Consider the following 22972-nt stretch of genomic DNA (forward strand, 5'->3'; position numbering starts at 1 on the left):
TTTTATGGTTGGTTTTTTAAGAAGAATAACTGTTTAGAGCATTAGCACATTAGAAACTAAACCCCAAAGTGACAGATCTAGGCATAAAGAAAGGTTTTTAAGGAAAATTGTAGCTTTTATCGAGGTCAAATGGCAAAAACATCTATTGCTCTCAGCTCTAGTGAATATTTTAGGCTTAAACATTAAAAGGATTGTAAATAAACAGATATAGATTGGCCCAAGGAACTAGTTATAATATATCATTTATAAAACTCTTCAGCCTTTACGTGTACTGATTGGAAGCCAGCCCCGAAGTCATCTTGCTAATGGTTAAAAAAGACTGCTGTGGGCTTCCCTGGTGGCGCAGTGGTTGAGAGTCCGCCTGCCGATGCAGGGGACACGGGTTCATGCCCCAGTCCGGGAAGATCCCACATGCCGCGGAGCAGCTGGGCCCGTGAGCCATGGCCGCTAAGCCTGCGCGTCCGGAGCCTGTGCTCCGCAACGGGAGAGGTCACAGCAGTGAGAGGTTCGCATACCGAAAAAAACAAACAAAAAAAAACTGCTGTATGATAAAATGAACACTCTTCATGTGAAATGGGTTTACCAGCCTGTGAGCTGGAGAACAGGTGTTTTCTAAAGTTCCACTGCTAAAACCCAGTCCACTCGGTGAGATCCAGTAAAAACAAACTCTACTAGTCTGTATCCAGCCTCAGCTTAGATGAGCCAGGTAAATGCTCAAACATTTAAGGTTTTATTCTTCTGCCCTTGTGGCTCTCCAAGACAGCATCTGGATGTATTAGAAGTATGGCTTGGATGACCTTGCAAGCAGTGTGAGTGGAGGAAGATGAAGTCCTCAAATATTCAGTTGTTCTCTGAAGACTCTGTGCTGTCAAGGGTTGGTCTCTGCCCTTCCCTGCACTGCTGTACTGAGCCCTTGTGAAACTGGCCTGTGGATGGGGGAAGAAGTAACTTGCATCCACCCCTGGATGGAGTTCACGGTTCCAAACATTTACCTCTGCTCCTGCAGCTGACTCCTTCGGAAGACCATTTGAACTCCTGGATCTTTTGCATCCCCTCCCAGAGTGTTCAGGAATATTCTTGGCTCTCTGCTTTCAAGCAAAGAACAGAAAACTGGGAGCTCTGTCCAAGTTCATCCATTTTTCTGTCTCCTGCCAACACCTCTGTACAATTGCTCCCCAGCCTCACTTCAAGTAACATCAAGCTGAAGGTTAAAGTTCTCACAGGACCTGAGAGCTTCCCCCAACTTTTCCCTGGAAAGTGCACTTCATCTTATGTCCTCAGAAATTTGCTACATCTCTGGATGTCTCTAAAGCCACTCACTCTTGCTAAAATACAGCCTCAAAGAGTCAAGTCAAGGAATACAAAGAACACTCACTTTTTTCTTCTCACTTAGCTACCGTCTCTCTCCCCATGATATACTAGAATGGTCAAGTCCATTACACCTGGACTTTGACATATTATAGAATTCCTTTCTAATACCATCTGGCTTTCAAAACCATTGTTTTTCTATGGAGGTTTTAAAAGAAATAGCAACATTGAAACGCAAAGTTGATGGATTTATCTTGAAGATTTTAAAAATTTCTGAGGAGGGGGCCTCAGCATCTGTATTATTTATTTTTTTTAAAGCTTAGGAGTTGATTCCAGGGCACACCCAGGGCTGACACTCACGGAGCTCAGCCTTGCCTTCCCTGACAGAAACCTCTTGGGTCTGCATGTAGAGAGCTCTATTGAAACCTACTTTAAGAGGATAATTAGACATTTAATGTTTACACAACAGAATCTCCATTAATCTCTACATTGGCATAGAAAGATATCTGGAATGATATCTACCTAATAGGAATTATCACTCTATAAGGATAGTGGGATTTGGGATGGATATTTTTGCTCTTGCCATCTTACTTTCCAACACTGATTATTTTTTTCTAAGTGATATTTATCATTTTTATAAAACAAATGATACCTTTAGAAAATAAAAAGAAAATAAAAAGAAAAAATAAAAATACGAAGAGGAGCACATTCATAAAGATAACCAACACAGTGATTCATGAAAAGTTGAAGGTAATCAATAACAAGGGAATAGTTAAATCAACTATGATATATCCACTCAATGGAATATTATGCTTCCATTAAAAGTTATCATTATGAATTTCTATGTAGCAGCATGGAAAATGTTTATATTACAATGTTAAGTAAAACAATATGAACAGGAGTTATGGTATATAACTCCTGTTCTATATATCTGTATATCTATAGAAGCATAAAAACATAAATATTTTACAATGTCCCATTACTTAATATCTTATTACTTCCCCTCCCCAAAACTTTTAATTAAACAGTGACTTCTTAAAGATTTCAAAGTCATGAATTCCTAAAGGTACAGATTACTTGGGGACATACTATCTCTCAGCAGAACAGCTCAAATCACACAATGACTGCCATCACCTCTTTGACAAACACAGACGTGGTTAAATTGATTCATTTCAAGAAGCTACAAGGAATACGGGAGCTGCTTTGCAAATGGGAAGGAAAGAAGAAAAATGGAAGAAAGCTGAGAGAGCTGAAACACTTTCTTTTGTACAGTGGCTGAAAATCTTCCAGGATGGCAGTGGAGACAAGTCCTGGTTTCTCTCTGAAGTTGCCTTCACCCAGAACTGTATCCACTAAAATAAATGATTATAACAATAATATGAAATTCAATGCCAAGCAAAAGAGACATATTATGCAGAATCCCCAGGTGTCTTAGGTAGAGGAAATAGAGATTTGTCCTTTGTACTCAGTGGGGGCAAGCTGAGCCTTGAAGAGTTGGGGGTAGAAATAAGGCATAATCCTAGGTATGAGGCCTCTCCTTTTTATAGGATGGATAGAAAAGTAAGGAATGTAACCTGGGACCAAAAGAGAAGGAAATCTGGATAAACAAGTAAAAAGTAAATCAAAAGATACGAGGGATGACATGAGTGAATCTAGAAAAGCATAACATAGGAGGAAGGTAACATCTAGGTCAGGCAGGATTGGAGGTAAATTGAAGATACAACTAAAAAGAAAACAACTTGGTTATCTGCTCCTATAATCTTGGTTTACAGCTATTACATGTAGCTCCTGTCATACTAATTTAGGGCTATTCCATCAAGCTTCTATTTCAATCAACTCTCGTATTAACGTGGGAGGCCCCCATAATATGGATCTTCCTGGAATTCCTTCACTTGTTGAGGTAGCCACTTCCAGGTGCTGTGGACCCCAATACCCATAACAGTCCTCACGGGCCCTTCTTTCCTCACAAGGGATCTAGTAATTTGCCTGTACAAGGGATCTGGTTGCAACAATGGCTGGAACCTTGTCATCTTCCTGGTACTCTTGCCCTGCAGGCAAACAGTGAAGGAAGTGAAGATTTTTTAATTCATTACAAGTCATTCAACAAATGTATGCTGAAGCCTCACCATGTCTAGGCACTAAAGTGGCTATGCAACAGAGTAAGACCCTGTGATGTCTTCCCGGGACAGACTCCCACCGGGGTCCTCCATCCGCCTCTTGTCTGTAGAAAAACTTTTGCCAAACAATAAATTTAATCAGAGAAATAAAATGTTGAAGCAAAAGAGAGCAGTAAAACAAGACCAAATAGTAATAGTTTAGTCACCAAACAAAATCAAGGACCTTTAGTTCTTCCTCAAGGGCTATAGGTAATATTCTGAGCCATATTCTTTGATCTGTTTTGTAGATACTGAAACCCCCATAGGTGGAAGAAGTTAACTACATGATGACCAGACTGTAGCCATGACATAAGCTGCTCCATCTTACACAATTCTGAGAACTGGCCTCAAGGAAATGGAAACAAACAGACCCTGGAACTAAAGACTATCTCTACTTAAAACAATCAGGATGACACTGATAAGACCACCACATGACTAATTTCAAGATGATTGTCAGAGCTGCCTGTGCTGTTGTGCATGTAGCCCCCTCTCTCCATCTATACACCTCTGAAACTCCCATTTATTTATTTATTTTTTTGGCCATATGCGGACCGCTCACTGTTGTGGCCTCTCCCGTTGCAGAGCACAGGCTCCGGACGCACAGGCTCAGCGGCCATGGCTCACGGGTCCAGCCCCTCCGTGGTATGTGGGATCTTCACGGACCGGGGCATGAACCCGTGTCCCCTGCATCGACAGGTGGACTCTAAACCACTGTGCCACCAGGGAAGCCCTGAAACTCCCATTTAAAGGTTCTTGCTCCCTAATTGGCTGGGTGAAGGGGCTTTTGGATATGAGTCAGTCTTCTACCCAGGTTGCTTGGCTTCTGAATAAAGCAATGTTGCCTTTTCTACCAACATTTGTCTCTCAAGTTTTGGTTTTTGAGCAGTAAGCCGCCAAACCTGAGTTCAGTAACAGCTACAATGGAGAAAAGACAAAGAGGCTCCGGTTCTCATGGTGCTCACATAGTTGCAGGAAAGAGAAGTAGTAACAAGCAAACAAATACATCTGACAAGGACTATTTTCATAATGTTGGAGATTTCATCTTAAAGCTCATATGAGAAGGACACAGTCAATTATGCTGCTCACACTATACCCTTTGGAGTGGGTAAGTGTGTGAGTGTGTGCATGTGTGTGTATTCCATTACTGTAATAGATTCATCGCTTCGCTATGAATTGCAATTTGGTCATACCATCTCATAACAAACCCGCTCTCGTTTCTCTGATTAGCAATATATGAGGCATTGGAAGAGACACAGAGCAGGACACCAGGTGAGATGCATCTCTGTCCTCCACACACTTGGGATCTAATAGTGGAAACAGGTAAGTGTTGACATAATGATGGTAGAAGAAAAAATGTAAGTCCAAGAGGAGAGGTGAAGTCCAATTGTTATGAAAGCATCGAAGCCCAGGGTTGTCAAATGACTTGACCGAAGTCACACAGCTTCTCAGTGAGAGCTAAAAGCACAGCAACTGCTTCCCTACACAACCCCAGAATGTCAAACTGACAGCACCAGCATCTTTCAACAGCCCCAATATAGGATTATTCCCTCCTACGGGGTTTCCTCTTTGCCTGTAGATCCAAGTTTAACAGAGTCAGTAGCAACAGCAGTAAATTGAAAGTTAGTAGGACTAGACTCTGCTGGGAAATTCGGTAAATCCTTCATCTCTGTTTCTATTTCTGCATCTTCAAAATGAGGCAACAAGATTGAAGCCAATAATCCATCATGTGGGGAGGAAAACTAGCGATTTCTGACGTCTTATTTTACACAAGACCCTGCATTAGATCCCATATTACATGTGTCATTTAATGCTCATGACATCTCGGTGTGGTAGAAATTACCCCCATCTTGCAGATAAGTGAATAAGTTAAAAGAGGTTAAGAACCTTGCCCAAGATCACACATGTGCAAGAGCCAGAAATCAAAGGTGATCTCTCTGCTCTTACCCTCTGTGCTGCTCAGCACCTAACCACTGGAATAAAGTGAGCTCCTTATTAAAAAGGTACCATGCAGGTCTGAGACATGAGAAGCAGCATCAGCCATGTGGAAAACCCTGCTGCAGTTGTGAATAAAAGCCCTTGTTGGAACTTTAATTTTAGGACTTAATCACTAAGATAATGTACGTTTTATAAATATGTGATTTAAATTAATTTTTCTTCTAGCAACGTGTAGTTTTAAGAAGTTTCCTGTAATTATACCCAAATAAAGAACACAGAGAGAATAACATAAACTTAAAGGTGAAGGAAGACCTAAGAGAGAAGTGTTCTGCATGGAGAAGAAGCCAGAGTTTGTTAAATATTCACACAGGCCAAAGGCACTCTCCACAAACCAACTTCCCTCCTTCCCTTGGCAGCTCCTCCCACCCTCCTGCTGTCCTGTGCCAATGCTCATTCACCCTGCTCTTCTCACACCATTTAACTATCTAGCTATCCTCATACTTTTTCTGCTGCACTCCTGCTTAAGGGCCCAGAGTATCAGAGGATAAAGAACATTCAGAGGCTGATGCGACCTAAATAAACGTCACCAATTACAAGCTGTGGGACCATGAGAACATTCTTTCAATCCCCTAAGCCTCAGTTTCCTCCACCGTAAATGGAGAACTTGAGGTTTCCCTGTTTCCTATGAGATGATGGACAGGGACGTGGGGACACAACTGTGGTGTTTACAGCTGAGGAAATATTCTTTCTTTGCAAAACCAAAACCTCATGGTAAGAACCAAGCACAATGGGCATGTCATATCCACTTCTTGTTGCCCATCCTCAGCCATCTGTAGATGGGAAAGAAGGTACCCAGGCATGGTGGGAGGAACACTTGTTTGCTCCTCTTAAAAATGGCAAAACCAATACAGCAGAAATTAACACAATATTGTAAAGCAATTATACTCCAATAAAGATGTTAAAAAATATATGGCAAAAGCTACTCTGGAAAACTGCCTACCCAAGAAAACTTTAGTTCTTTTAATATGACTAGTGAGGGGGCACCTTCAAGATGATGGAGGAGTAAAACTTGGAGATCACCTTCCTCCCCACAAATACATCAAAACTAAATCTACATGTGGAACAACTCCTACAGAACACCTACTGAATGCTGTCAGAAGACCTCAGACGTCCCAAAAGGCAACAAACTCCCCACATACCTGGGTAGGGCAAAAGAAAAAAGGAAAAACAAAGACAGAAAAATAGGGACGGGACCTGCACCTCGGAGAGGGAGCTGTGAAGGAGGAAAGTTTCCACACAATAGGAAGCCCCTTCACTGGTGGAGATGGGGGGTAGGGGGGGAGTTTCAGAGCCATGGAGGAGAGCACAGCAACAGAGGTGCAGAGGGCAAAGCAGAGAGATTCCTGCAGAGGATCGGTGCCGACCAGCACCCACCAAGCTGAGACACTTGTCTGCTCATCCGCGGGGTGGGTGGGGTCTGGAAGCTGAGGCTCGGGCTTTGGAGGTCAGATCCTAGGGAGAGGACTGGGGTTGGCTGCATGAACACAGCCTGAAGGGGGTTACTGCACCACACCTAGCTGGGAGGGAGTCTGGGGAAATCTCTGGACCTGCCTAAGAGGCAAGAGACCACTGTTTCGGGGTGTGCGAGGTGAGGGGATTCAGAGCACCGCCTAAATGAGCTCCAGAGATGGGCACAAGCCGTGGCTATCTGTGCGGACACCAGAGATGGGCATGAAATTTTAAGGCTGCTGCTGCAGCCACCAAGAATCCTGTGTGCAATCACAAGTCACTATCCACACCTCCCTTCCCTGGAGCCTGTGCAGCCCACCACTGCCAGCATCCCGTGATCGAGACAACTTCCCCGGGAGAACACACGGCATGCCTCAGGCTGTTGCAACATCACCCTGGTCTCTGCCGCTGCAGACTCACCCTGCATTCCGTACCCCTCCATCCCGCTGCCCTAAGTGAGCCAGAGCCCCCTAATCAGCCGTTCCTTTAACCCCCTCCTGTCTGGGCAAAGAAGAGACACCCTCGGGAGACCTACATGCAAAGGTAGGGCCAAATCCAAAGCTGAACCCCAGGAATTATGTGAACAGAGAAGAGAAAGGGACATTTCTCCCAGCAGCCTCAGGAGCAGTAGATTGAATCTACACAGTCAACTTGATGTACCATGCATCCCTGGAATACCTGAATAAACAACGAATCATCCCAAAATTGAGGCAGTGGACTTTGGGAGCAACTGTAGACTTGCGGTTTGCTTTCTGCATCTAATTTGCCTCTGGTTTTATGTTTATGTTAGTTTAGTATTTTGAATTTATTATCATTGGTAGATTTGTTTATTGATTTGGTTTCTCTCTTCCTTTTTTTATTTTATATATATATATTTTTCTTTTTCTCTTTGTGTGTGTATGTATGTGTATGCTTCTTTGTGTGATTTTGTCTGTATAGGTTTGTTTTTTGACATTTGTCCTAGGATTCTATCTGTTTTTTGTTTTGGGGTTTTTTTTAGTATACTTTTTAGCACTTGTAAAGATTGGTGGATGAGGTTTTGGTTTGGTTGCTCTCTTCTTCCTTTCTCTCTGTATTAATTTTTATTACTTTTTTATTTTTAATGATTTTTTCTATTTTAATAACTTTATTTTATTTCTTTTCTTTCTTATTTTCCTTCTTTCTTATTTTCCTTCTTTCTTATTTTCTTTCTTTCTTTCTTTCTTTCTTTCTTTCTTTCTTTCTTTCTTTCTTTCTTTTCTTTCTTTCTTCTTTCCTCCCTTTTCTTCTGAGCTGTGTGGATGACAGGGTCTTGGTGCTCTGGCCAGGTGTCAGGCCTGAGCCTCTGAGATGGGAGAGCCGAATTCAGGACATTGGTCCACCAGAGACCTCCTGGCCCCATGTAATATCAAACAATGAAAGTTCTCCCAGAGATCTCCATCTCAACACTAAGACCCAGCTCCACTCAACAACCAGCAAGCTACAGTTCTGGACACCCTATGCCAAACAACTACCAAGACAGGAACACAAATCCACCCATCAGCAGAGAGGCTGCCTAAAATAATCAGTTCAAAGACACCCAAAAAAACACCACCAGACATGGTCCTGCCAGCCAGAAATTCAAGATCCAGCCTCATCCAACAGAACACAGACACTAGTCCCCTCCACCAGGAAGACTACATAGTCTACAGAACAAAACTTAACCACTGGGAGCAGACACCAAAAAAAAAATGGGAAATACCAACTTGCAGCCTGTGAAACAGAGACCCAAAACACAGTAATTTAAGCAAAATGAGAAGACAGAGAAATACACAGCAGATGAAGGAACAACGTAAAAACACACCAGACCAAACAAATGAAGAGGAAATAGGCAGTCTATCTGAGAAAGAATTCAGAGTAATGATAGTAAAGATGATCCAAATCTTGGATATAGAATGAGGAAAATACAGAAAAACGTTTAACAAGGACCTAGAAGAACTAAAGAGCAAACAAACAACAATGAGCAACACAATAAATGAAATTAAAAATTCTCTAGAAGTAATCAATAGCAGAATAACTGAGGGAGACAAATGGATAAGTGATCTAGAAGATAAAATAGTGGAAATAACTACCACAGAGCAGAATAAAGAAAAAAGAATGAAAAGAGTTGAGGACAATCTCAGAGACCTCTTGGACAACAGTAAATGCACAAACATTCAAATAACAGGGGTCCCAGAAGAAGAGTAGAAAACTAAAAAAGGGATTGAGAAAATATATAAAGAGATTATAGTAGAAAACTTCTGTAATAGGGGAAAGGAAATAGTCAAGCAAGTGCAGGAAGCACAGAGAGTGCAATACAGGATAAATCCAAAGAGGAACACATATTAATCAAATGATCAAATATTAAATACAAAGAAAAAATATTAAAAGCAACAAGGGAAAAGCAACAATTAACATAAAAGGGAATGCCCATAAGGTTAACAGCTGATCTTTCAGCAGAAGCTCTGCAAGCCAGAAGGGAGTGGCAGGACACAATTAAAGCAATGAAGGGAAAAAGCTTCAAGCAAGATTACTCTACCCAGCAAAGATCTCATTCAGATTTGACAGAGAAATTAAAACCTTTACTGATAAGCAAAAGCTAAGAAAATTCAACACCACCAAAACAGCTCTACAACAAATGCTAAAGGAACTTTTCTAGGCAGGAAACACAGGTGAAGGAAAACACTTACTATAATAAACCCAAAACAATTAAGAAAATGGTAATAGGAACATAAATATCGATATCTACCTTAAATGTAAATGGATTAAATGCTCCACGAAAATTGACTGAATGGATACAAAAACAAGACCCATATATATGCTGTCTACAAGAGACCCACTTCAGTCCTAGAGACACATACAGACTGAAAGTGAGGGAATGGAGAAAGGTATTCCATGAAAATGGAAATGAAAAGAAAACTGGAGTAGCAATTCTCTTATCAGAAAAAATAAACTTTAAAATAAAGACTATTACAAGACACAAAGAAGGACACTACATAATGATCAAGGGATCGATCGAAGAAGAAGATATATGAATTGTAAATATTTATGAACCCAAGAGAGGAGTACCTCAATACATAAGGCAAATGTTAACAGCCATAAAAGGGTAATCGACAGTAACACAATTATAGTAGGGGACTTTAACACCCCACTTTCACCAGTGGACAAATCATTAAAAATGAAAATAAATAAGGAAACACAAGCTTTAAATCATATATTAAACAAGATGGGCTTAATTGACATTTATAGGACATTCCATCCAAAAACAGAAGATTACACTTTCTTCTCAAGTGCTCATGGAACATTCTCCAGGATAGATCATATCTTGGGTCACAAATCAAGCCTTGGTAAATTTAAGAAAATTGAAACTGTATCAAGAATCTTTTCCAACCACGCTATAAGACTAGATATCAATTAGAAGAAAAATATCTGTAACAAATACAAACACAGGGAAGCTAAATAATACACTACTAAATAACCAAGAGATCACTGAAGAAATCAAAAAGGAAATCAAAAAATACCTAGAAAAAAAGGACAATGTAAACATGATGACCCAAAACCTATGGGAAGCAGCAAAAGCAGTTCTAAGAGGGAAGTTTATAGCAATACGATCTTACCTCAAGAAACAAGAAACATCTCAAATAAACACCTAACATTACATCTAAAGCAATTAGAGAAAGAAGAACAAACAAACAAACAAAAAAAAAACAACAAAGTTAGCAGAAGGAAAGAGATGATAAAGATCAGATCAGAAAAAATCAAAAAATGATAGAAATGATAGCAAAGATCAATAAAATTAAAGCTGGTTCTTTGAGAATATACACAAAATTGATAAAGTATTAGCCATAATCATCAAGAGAAAAAGGGAGAAGACTCAAATCAATAGAATTAGAAGTGAAAAAGGAGAACAACTGACACTGCAGAAATACAAAGGACCATGAGAGATTACTACAAGCAAGTATATGCCAATAAAATGGACAACCTGAAAATAATGGACAAATTCTTAGAAAAGCACAACCTTCTGAGGCTGATCCAGGAAAAATTAGAAAATATGAACAGACCAATCACAAGTAATGAAAATGAAACTGAATAAAAATCTTCCAACAAACAAAAGCCCAGGGCCAGATGGTTTCACAGGAAAATTCTGTCAAACATTGAGAGAAGAGCTATCACCTATCCTTATCAAACTCTTCCAAAATATAGAAGAGGGAAGAACACTCCCAAACTCATTCTCTAAGCCCACCAACACCCTGATACCAAACCCAGAAAAAGATGCCACAAGAAAAGAAAACTACAGGCCAATATCACTGATGAACACAGATACAAAAATCCTCAACAAAACACTAGGAAGCTGAATCCAACAGCACATTAAAGGGATCATACACCATGATCAAGTGGGGTATATCCCAGGAATGTAAGGATTCTTCAATATATGCAAATCAATCAATGTGATACCCCATATCAAAAAACTGAAGGAGAAAAACCATATGATCATCTCAATAGATGCAGAGAAAACTTTTGACAAAATTCAACACCCATTTATGATAAAAACCATCCAGAAAGTAGGCATAGAGGGAACTTACCTCAACATAATAAAGGCCATATATGACAAACCCACAGCCAACATCATTCTCAATGGTGAAAAACTGAAACCTTTTCCACTAAGATCAGGAACAGAGCAAGGTTGCCCAGTCTCATCACTATTATTCAACATAGTTTTGGAAGTTTTAACCATAGCAATCAGAGATGAAAAAGATATAAAAGGAAGCCAAATTGGAAAAGATGTAAAACTGTTACTGTTTGCAGATGACATGATACTATACATAGAGAATCCTAAAGATGCTACCAGAAAACTACTAAAGCTAATTAATGAATATGGTAAAGTACCAGGATACAAAATTAATGCACAGAAATCTCTGGCATTCTGATACACTAATGATGAAAAATCTGAAAGAGAAATTAAGGAAACACTCCCATTTACCATTGCAACAAAAAGAATAAAATACGTAGGAATAAACCTACCTAAGGAGACAAAAGACCTGTATGCAGAAAATTATAAGACACTGATGAAAGAAATTAAAGATGATACAAACAGATGGAGAGATACACCATGTTCTTGGATTGGAAGAATCAACATTGTGAAAATGACTCTACTACTGAAAGCAATCTACAGACTCAATGCAATTCCTATCAAACTACCAATGGCATTTTTCACAGAACTAGAACAAAAAATTTCACAATTTGTATAGAAACTCATAAAACTCCGAATAGCTAAAGTTATTTTGGGAAAGAAAAACGGAACTGGAGGAATCAGGCTCCCTGACTTCATACTATACTACAAAGCTACAGTAATCAACACAGTATGGTACTGGCACAAAAACAGAAATATAGATCAATGGAACAGGATAGAAAACCCAGAGATAAACCCATGCACATTGGTCACCTTATTTTTGATAAAGGAGGCAAGAATATAGAATGGAGAAAAGACAGCCTGTTCAATAAGTGGTGCTGGGAAAACTCAACAGCTTATATGTAAAAGAATGAAATTAGAACACTCCCTAACACCAAACACAAAAATAAACTCAAAATGGATTAAAGACCTAAATGTAAGGCCATACACTATCAAACTCTTAGAGGAAAACATAGGCAGAACACTCCATGACATAAATCACAGCTAGATCCTTTTTGACCCACCTCCTAGAGAAATGGAAATTAAAAACAAAAATAAACAAATGGGACTTAATGAAACTTCAAAGCTTTTGCACAGCAAAGGAAACCATAAACAAGACGAAAAGAGAAACCTCAGAATGGGAGAAAATATTTGCAAACGAAGCACCTGACAAAGGATTAATCTCCAAAATACACACGCAGCTCACTCAGCTCAATATCAAAAAAACAAACAACCCAATCCAAAAATCGGCAGAAGACCTAAATAGACATTTCTCCAAAGAAGGTATGCAGATTGCCAACAAACACATGAAACGATGCTCAACATCACTAATCATTAGAGAAATGCAAATCAAAACTACAATGAGGTATCACCTCACACCAGTCTGAATGGCCATCATCAAAAAAATCTACAAAACAATAAATGCTGGAAAGTGTGTGGAGAAAAGGGAACCCTCTTGCACTGTTGGTAGGAATGTAAACTGATACAGCCACTATGGAGGACAGTATGGATATTCCTCAAAAAACTAAAAATAGAACTACCATAAAACCTAGCAATCCCACTACCGGGCATATACCCTGAGAAGAACTTAATTCAAAAAGAGTCATGTACCACAATGTTCATTGCAGCTCTATTTACAATAGCCAGTACATGGGAACAACCTAAGTGTCCATTGACAGATGAATGGATAAAGAAGATGTGGCACATATATACAATGGAATATTACTCAGCCATAAAAAGAAATGAAATTGAGTTTTTTGTAGTGCAGTGCATGGACCTAGAGACTGTCATACAGATTTAAGTAAGTCAGAAAGAGAAAAACAAATACCATATGCTAACACATATATATGGTATCTAAAAGAAAAAAAAAGGGCTCTGATGAACTTAGGGGCAGGACAGGAATAAAGACACAGACGTAGAGAATGGATTTGAGGACAGGGGGAGGGGGAAGGGTCAGCTGGGATGAAGTGAGAGAGTGGTATGGACATATATACACTACCACATAGCACAGGGAGATCAGCTCGGTGTTTTGCGACCACCTAGAGGAGTGGAATAGGGAGAGTGGGAGGGAGAGAGATGCAAGAGGGAGGGGATATGGGGATATATGTATAGGTATAGCTGATTCACATTGTTATGGAGCAGAAACTAACACACCATTGTAAAGCAATTATACTCCAATAAAGATGTAAAAATATATATATGTGACTAGTGAGCTTTGGGCACAGAAGTCAACTGAGTCCTCGTTGCAACATTTAGTAGCTATGTGACCTTGAACAAGTAGCTAACTCTGTTTGGGTGCCAGTCTAACTTGGAAATAAAACCACTACTGGCCTAGCCTCCCTCACAGGAAAGGCGTGATGTCCGATGGCACCTGGGACGTGAAGGCACCACTTATGTATCAGTCATAACTTTAAAGTGATTGGAGCTGCCTGGGGGAAGAAAACGTCAGGAGAGTGGAAGGTAGATCTGTTCCTGCTCCTGGAAAGCAATTTACTTGTGCCCTCAAAGGCAAAAAGTCAGTCAGAATTGAATTTCTTCATAAAACAGAGGACTTCTAAGCCTTTTCTCATATCTATGTCAGTCCTGATTCTCCAAAGACAGTCTGAAACTCACTTCATAATTCTTACCCTCTTCTTTTCTTTTATATGACTCTGATAAATGCAGCTAGTGTAATTTCAAAATCCTTACAAGAAATGAAAATTACTACTCCAGTTACATCTTACTACACACAAGAAACTTAAAGTCAGGCAGTGTCTTATACATCCTTCCATCCCCAGTATTTAGCACAGTACAAAAACAGAAGCTGAATGAATGACTAAACAAAATCCCATATATCTATACGTGTGTGTGTGTGAGTTTGTGTGTGTGTGTGTGTGTGTGTGTGTGTGTGTGTGTACATCCTGGGCAATTTTTTCAGAATAATTAGACATTTGAGGCCCCTAAAACTAAACCTTCATTTCTTATAGAACTTGCCTGAATATTTATTACAAATACAAAAATATTTTAACAGAATCAAGAATTTTTATCAGGTATATTTGATACACTTAAAGAGACAGAAACACTAATCATATTGCTTACTCTAGTGTTATTCAGCTTTTCATGCCTGAATTTCACTCCTTACAAATGTGTCCTCCCTCTATATCAAATAGGTAGACCCTGGGAATTCCCTCGTGGTCCAGTGGTTAGGACTCCATGCTGTCACTACCAAGTGCCCAGGTTGAATTCCTGGTCAGGTCACTAAGATCCCACAAGCCACACGGCACAGCCAAAAAATTAAAATTAAAAATAAAAACCAATAGGGACATCCCTGGTGGCACAGTGGATGAGAATCCGCCTGCCAATGCAGGGGACATGTGTTAGAGCCCTGGTCCGGGAAGATCCTACATGCCACAGAGCACCTAAGCCCATGCACCACAGTTACTGAGCCTGCACTCTAAAGCCCATGAGCCACAACTACTGAGCCCACTGACCCGCTCGCCACAAGTACTGAAGCTTGCAAGCCTAGAGCCCATGTTCCGCAACAAGAGAAGCCACTGCAAGGACAAGCCTGCCCACTGCAACGAAGAGTAGCCCCCACTCGCTGCAACTAGAGAAAGCCCGTGCGCAGCAACGAAGACCCAACGCAGCCAAAAATAAATAAAATTAAATCTTTAAAAAATAAATAAAAGCAAATATACAGACCTTGGCAGAGGAGGTAATACCAATACAGCCACTGCCTTTTGGGTATTGTAAGAATACCAACAATTCAACAGGTCACCTCAGAACTCAAGTCCCTAACAAATATAAGGACTTCATGCTGGAGATTTTAACACTTTTATGAGGATGAAAAAATGAATAATGTCAATGGAAGGCCAGAATGTTACATGTCACACAATTTTATACTGCTCAAACCCAGCATCTGTTCCATGGAACGCTGCCTCATATACTGTGTAGGAATGGAGATGTGGCCCTCATGGTACCCGTCTGAGTACAAAAGCCATTTGTTTATGTAGTGAAGGATGCTGACAATATAGATATGGCCACCTTTGCATTGGAAAACCACCATGGCAATTCTTTATCAGAACAGTTTCTATACCAGCATCACTGGCTACTACATCACCAGATTTAAAGTTGTCCAGCTTCATCCAGAGCTTTGCATACTTTGATGAGACCTATTCAGTGACACCTACCAGTTCAACCCACTTGCTGTGTGGCAACCTACATGACCTGAGTACTTCCTCTCCACCAAGGATGGAACTGTGAGTTAGAAAACCAATCCAACTTCCCTTACTTTTTAACTTCAATTTTTCACTTTTATTTTTAACTTACTTATCAATGCATCAGTAAAATTGCATGTTGGTATTCTCAACTCAGTCTTCTAGTTTCTGTTCCCTTCTGTCCTATTCCTCTACTGAAAAAGTAAATTGAATAGCTCATTATGTCACCAAAGGAAGATATCAGATCCCAACTCTCACTTACGAACTATAACATGTGAATAGGGTGTCCTGATATTAAGGAAATGTGGACAGAGAAGAATCAAGATAACACATATACTATAGTCCTCTGAGTGGGCAGACTTTTGGTTATGTAAATATAACAGGGTCCCAAATCTCTCCTGTGGTCTGCAAAGAAAATGTAGCTACTTTATTTGTTTTTATAATTGATTTAATCTTCCTAAGGTATTGGTTTATAGTAATGATAGAGGTGTAAGGATGGAGTTTGAGAGGGAAGGTTCTTTATCTTAACAGAAACAATTAATTAGAAACACTTTATGTAAATTTGTGATTGTGTTTTCCTTCATCAGTAGAACTTTTTCTAGTAATTATTTTTCTATTTAGATATTAAGACTCTACCTCTACAAATTCAACCTCCTTTTTCTTACCATCTTAAAGCCTTCAGTTATTCTATTTCATTAAAATTGCTTCTTGCAGGTGGATATAGACCATAAACGTATTATATGGATTAAAATTGCAATTATACTGTTGAAATCCCACTTCTAAAATCAAAACAACAAAAAAATTGGCTACTCATTTTTGTCTAGATTTGAGGAGGGCGGATTAAAGACACATGAACATCTTAAGATAAATAATTTTATTTGCTGCAATAATAATTTCATCTTTTCAAATGAGTAAAGATTTAGAAATAGATGCTTTTCTTTGGGTTTCCCTGACAGTGTGTAGATTGGTAATATCAGCCCTCTCCCAACTGCCAGTGCTCTCACACTGACCTAAGTTACATACACACTCACCTTTATCTTTAGTCTCTTCCCAAGAATTATCCTTTACAGGTCTTATCCCATCATAATCCTGCTTTCTGTCACATAATCTGAGTAGCTAATCCATACCATGTTAATATAATATTCTGATAAAAAAAATAGTTCAGTTGTAACAGACTTACTTGGGCTTCTACTCTGGCCAAGATAGTGCATCAGGGACTGGATTTACTCTCCTGCCTGGAACAACCCAAAATAAATAAATAATAGTGGTCATCAGGTAATAAAATACAATAATGTCTGAAAGATGGGAAACAATTGAAGTATGACCTATATCAGCCCCGGGTTACTGCGTGTAGTAATTTTTTAGGCCATGGTACAGGGAGGGAGACTCCAAGCAGAGCATAGTTGAAGAAGTAAAGCTGTGCTGAAGAAATGAAGCTGTGGGTCCAGGGAGATCAAGATGGCTAGAGTTACAGGGCAAAATACCAAAGAGAAGAAAACTACACAGAGAGAGAGAAAACTATGGAGATCTTCAGAGGATTCCTTCCCAGCTTTTAGCTGAGTAATAATTAGCATATGCATGTGAGGAAACCATCCATGTTGGGGAAAGAATTACCTAAAGGGATTAGAAGTAAAAGTGGCTGGTATTCACATAGCACTGGAAACAGTGTCTGATCACTCCAGCCAGCTCCTTCAGCCAGACTGGAAAACCTCGTAACTGATTGAGTATTTAGTAAAGTATTCAGAAGCATTCTACCTCACAAGTGGGGAAAATTAACCCCATGCTATTATAAATACTGTTCTTGTCTGATAAGATCAAGCTGTTTAAAAGTAACTATACGAAGTTTTAGAGCAAAACTCAAGAATATTTACAAGAATAGAAAAACATGCAACACCCAACAAGGTAAAATTCAGTGTCTAGTATACGATCCAAACTTACCAGACATAAAAAAATCAGGAAACTATGACATAGTGAGGAGAAAAGTCAATCAATCCAAAATGACTCAGAAATACACAGAGGATAGAATTCATAGGCAAGGACATTAAAACAGTTATTATAACAATATTCCACATGTTCAAGATGCTAGAATATGTGTTAGAAGAGATATCAAAGGTATAAAATGATTCAAATAAATATTTTAGAGATGAAAGCTGTAATGTGAGAGATGAGTGATAAACTGGATGGAACTGAGGGCAGATTACACATTTCAGAAGAAAAAATTAATAAACCTGAAGATATAACAATAGAAAATAACCAAAATAAGACAGAAAAAGAATGAATGAGAGAGAGACAATAGACCATCAGTGAGCTTTGGAAAACCTTCAAGGGGCTTCCAAAGGGGTATACATGTAATTGGAGACCCTGAAGGAGTAGAAAGGGATGAGGACAGAGAAAATATTTGACCAAAAATTTTCCAGATTTGATAAAAATGATAAACCCAAAAATTCAAGCTTGGGACTTCCCTGGCAGTCCAGCGGTTAAAACTCCATGCTACCACTGCAGGGGGCATGGGTTCAATCCCTTGTCAGGGACCTAAGCTCCCGCATACCACATGGCCAAAAAAAAAAAATTCAAGTTCAAAAAACTCCAAGCACCAGTAACATGAAGAAACCTACACCAAGGCACATCATAATCAAATTGCTGAAAAATTGATTTAGAAACCTACCTCTCCCCTAAGGAAATTGCTTTCCTACAGCCCATTTCACTACACTTTCTTATTCTTCATTGTCACTTCTGGGCCATTCTTTCTCATACTTCCCTTAAAATTCTCAGCTTTGCATTTTATGTTATCACAGTAAATTATCTGCTACCCCTCATTATTGTTGTCATCTACTGCCCATGGCTTACTCCCTTCCAATTCTTAATATTTTTAGCTCTTGGTTCACTGTCCCTCTCCCCAAGACTGCTATTGCACCATTTCTTAGCAATGTCAATATATAAATAAATGATCTTTCTAACATTTCGACCTCTCAGTTCCTTGAACATCTCTTTTTCTTTAATTGAATGAAAGATTCTTTAATTTTCATAGCGCTTTATAATTTTCAAAAGTTTCACATACATGATTTCGTATAATAACCCATTTTTAACCCCCCACCCCTGTCTTCCCCCTCTCCACTGGTAACTACCAGTTTGTTCTCTATATCTGTTAGTCTGATTCTTTTTTTTTTTTTTATTCACTAGTTTGTAGTATTTTTGAGATTCCACATATAAGTGATATTATACAGTATTTGTCTTTCTCTGTCTGGCTTATTTCACTTAGCATAATACCCTCCAAATCCATCCATGTTGCTGCAAGTGGCAAAATTTCATTCTTTTATGGCGCAGTAGTATTCCATTATATATATACATCATATATATATATATATATATATATATATATATATATCTCACATCTTTTTTATCTATTCATCTGTTGATGGACACTTAAGTTGCTTCCATACCTTGGCAATTATAAATAACACTGCTATGAACATTGGGGTGCATGTATCTTTTCAAATTAGAGTTTTCATCTTTTCTGGATATATGCCCAGGGATGGGATTGCTGGATCATATGGTAATTCTATTTTTAGTTCTTTGAGAAATCTCCATACTGTTTTCCACAGTGGCGGCACCAACTTACATTCCCATCAACAGTGTAGGAGGGTCCCCTCTTCTACACATCCTTACCAACATTTGTTATTTGTGTTCTTTTTGATGAAAGCCATTTTGACAGGTGTGAGGTTGATACCTCATTGTGGCTTTGATTTGCATTTCCTTGATGATTAGCAATGCTGAGCATCTTTTCATGTGCCTGTTGGCCATCTGCATTTCCTCTTTGGAAAGATGTCTATTCAGTTCTTCTGCCCATTTTTTAATCAGGTTATTTGTTTTTTTGATTTTGAGTTATATGAGCTGTTTATATATGCTTATCAGTCATATCATTTACAAATATCTTCTCCCATTCACTGTTGTCTTTTCATTTTGCTTGACCACTTCTTTATCATAGATTATGTCCCCCACTGCTCCAGTGGTCCTGCCTAGAACTTGTCATTACAATAACTTGCCCAATCCATATCTCTATTTTATGCATCCCACGCTTTGACTTGCTTCATATTCCACTGAGAAAATTGAAGTAATCAGGATAAAACTTCCAGAGATTTTTCCCCCAACCACATCTAACTACCTACTAGTGTCAGTACAATCTGCTCCTCATTTCTAAGTACTGCTACAAATGAACAATTCAGATGATCCCTTCCTTCTGTATCCAAGTCTATCCCCCTTTCCACTACCAGGATTCATTCTAGTAGTTCTCCGTTCTCTTTCCTGTATCATCAATGATTCCCTCTTGCTGGATCACACCCTTCAAATTGTCAACAGGCTGTTATTTCATCTACTTGAAAAACAACAGCAGGGACTTCCCTGGTGGTGCAGTGGTTAAGAATTTTCCTGTCAATGCAGGGGACATGGGTTTGAGCCCTGGTCCAGGAAGATCCCACATATCACCAAGCAACTAAGCCCATGCACCACAACTACTGAGCCTGTGCTCTGGAGCCTGTGAGCCACAACTACTGAGCCCACGTGCCACAACTACTGAAGCCCGTGCACCTAGAGCCCACGCTCCACAACAAAGACAAGCCACCACAATGAGAAGCCTGCACACTGCAACAAAGAGTAGCTCCCACTCACCGCAACTAGAGAAAGCCCATGCACAGCAATGAAGACCCAATGCAGTCCAAAATAAAATTAATTAATTTTAAAATGATACAAAGCTTGTATCATTATACAAAAATGTATTAAAAAAAGAAAAACACACAAATCTTCTCTTACAAAAAAATCATTTTCCATAACTTGAAATAACTTCTTATTCTGATAATTGTTCATTAAAGGGGAAGAATTAAGCTTTTAGGAGAAAGTACAATTGATCCCCAGTTGATGAATAAAAGCTGTCCTTTATCAAAAGAACAAAATAAAACAGAAAGCCAGACAAAAAGGTAGGGAAAAAACGTTAAAATTTGAAAATCATCATTGAAATTCTTCCAATTAAGTAACTGATTTAGACACTAAATGAATTATACAGAGAAGTAGAATATCCACACAGAGCCAAAGTATCACTACACAGGTTGTTTGCTAATTGCCAAAGGGTAACTGTACCTTTTAATAGAAATATCATTTGGACACAATCATAACCAAATAATATAGAAATATAGAAATTTAGAATCACTAAGACAACCTAGTATTCATGCCTCCTAATGAAATGCAATATGGAATACACAACATCACCCATGAAGAATTACTGACAAAAGTATTTAGTTTAAATCTAATCAAGCACTTAAATTGTTTCTGCTAATTAAAATCAAGCCTATATATTCTTAAATTATTATTTTTTTAATTTCTAGACCCTGCCTTCCAGCTTGTTCACTGTTTGTGCAAAACTTCTTGAAAGTATCATGTAGTTGCTGGCTTCAATTCCTCTCCTCTAATCCTCCTTTGAACTATTTCTGGTCAGACTTTCACCCAAAACATGCCACCAAATCCATTCTTAACCAAAGTCACCAATGTCCTCCAAATTGCTAAAACCAATGATCACTTCTTAGTCCACAGCATCTTGACAGATCAGGAGCATTGATGCCTGACCACACCTCTACCTTGTTACCTTTTCTTCACTTGGGCTCAAACATCATACTCCTCTCTCACTGGAAGTTCATTCTTAGTCTCAATTGCAGATTCCTTATCTCTCCTGGACCTGTTAAGTGGAGTATTTCAAGGCTCAATCTTTGGACCTCTTCTCCTTATATGCCCTCATTTCTTTGACGATATCATTCTGTCTCCTGTCTTTTACTACCATCTCTACACTACGTCTCTTATGTTGACACCTCTCTCCAAGAATCATATCTCCAACTTCATCATAAACTCCAATCATATTGTAATATGATCCCCTTGGATGTCCAATATTCACTTCAAGTATTATATTGCCCATAACTGAACTCTTGGTCTCCCTTCCCCAAACCTGCTTCGTCCATATATTTTCCCATCTTAACTGATGGTAATTCCATCCTTTCAGGTGTTCAGGTCCAAAATCTTGATTTCATCGTTTACTCTTTCTTTCTTTCTCTCACCCTATATCTAGTCAGTCTTGTTGTCTTTACTTTCATTATACATCTAAAATTCAACTACTTCTCACTTTTCTCCAAGCAACCATAGTCTCTTGATCACTGCAGTAAATCAGTCATGATGGCTCTCCCTGCTTCCACTTTTGCCCAGCCCCTATTTATTCTCATCAGTTTTTAAAAGGATCACTTTCTACATCTGTGATTCTATTTCTGTTTTGTATTGATAAATAGTTCATTTGTACCATATTTTTAAAATTCCACATATAAGCAATACCACATGATATTTGTCTTTCTGTGTCTGAGTTACTTCACTCAGTATGACAATCTAGATCCAGTGGGAAAGGGACAGGGGAGAGAAAAATTGGGAGCTAGCGACTGACACAAACACACTACTATATATAAAATAGATAACTAATAAGAGCCTACTGTGCAGCACAGGGAACTTTACTCAATGCTCTGTAATGACCTATATGTGAATAGAATCTAAAAAAGTGTGGAGATATATATAGCTCCACAATTTTTTATATATATACATAACTGATTCATTTTGATGTACAGCAGAAACTAACACAACATTGTAAATCAAGTATACTCCAATAAAAATTAATTTAAAAAAAAGAAAAACTATTAAATTTTATAAAAGGGTAAAAAAAATTAAAAAAAAGGATCCCTTGACAGCTGGGTCTGATAGGGACAGAATCCATATTTGTCCAACAAAGCTCTTTAAGATCTGATCCCCACCTCATTAACTCTTTCGCCTAAATTTCTAATATTCCTAATATTTTCCCCTTACTCTGCTGAGGCACAGAGGCCTCCTTGCTGTTCCTAGTATATCCCAAAGAATGAGCTAAAACAATGCCACGGATGATTAACAGGTCTTTACATCCATGGCTTCTTTGTGTCCTATCCACAAATACCAGCTTTTCTGTACTGTATTCTAATAGAACACTTCTTCCTTGAAGTGCCCCACGGATTGGTAGAGAAAATTTTAATGTTAAAGGACCTTCAATCGCTCATTCATTCTACAAGCATTCGCATTTGACTTTGGGTCAAATCCTTAGTGGGTGCAGATAAATGAGACAAGATCCTTCTCTTCAAGTCAAGTGAGGAAAA

This window comes from Grampus griseus (assembly GCF_964374135.1).
Source record: "Grampus griseus genome assembly, chromosome: 5".
NCBI lineage: Eukaryota > Metazoa > Chordata > Mammalia > Artiodactyla > Delphinidae > Grampus > Grampus griseus.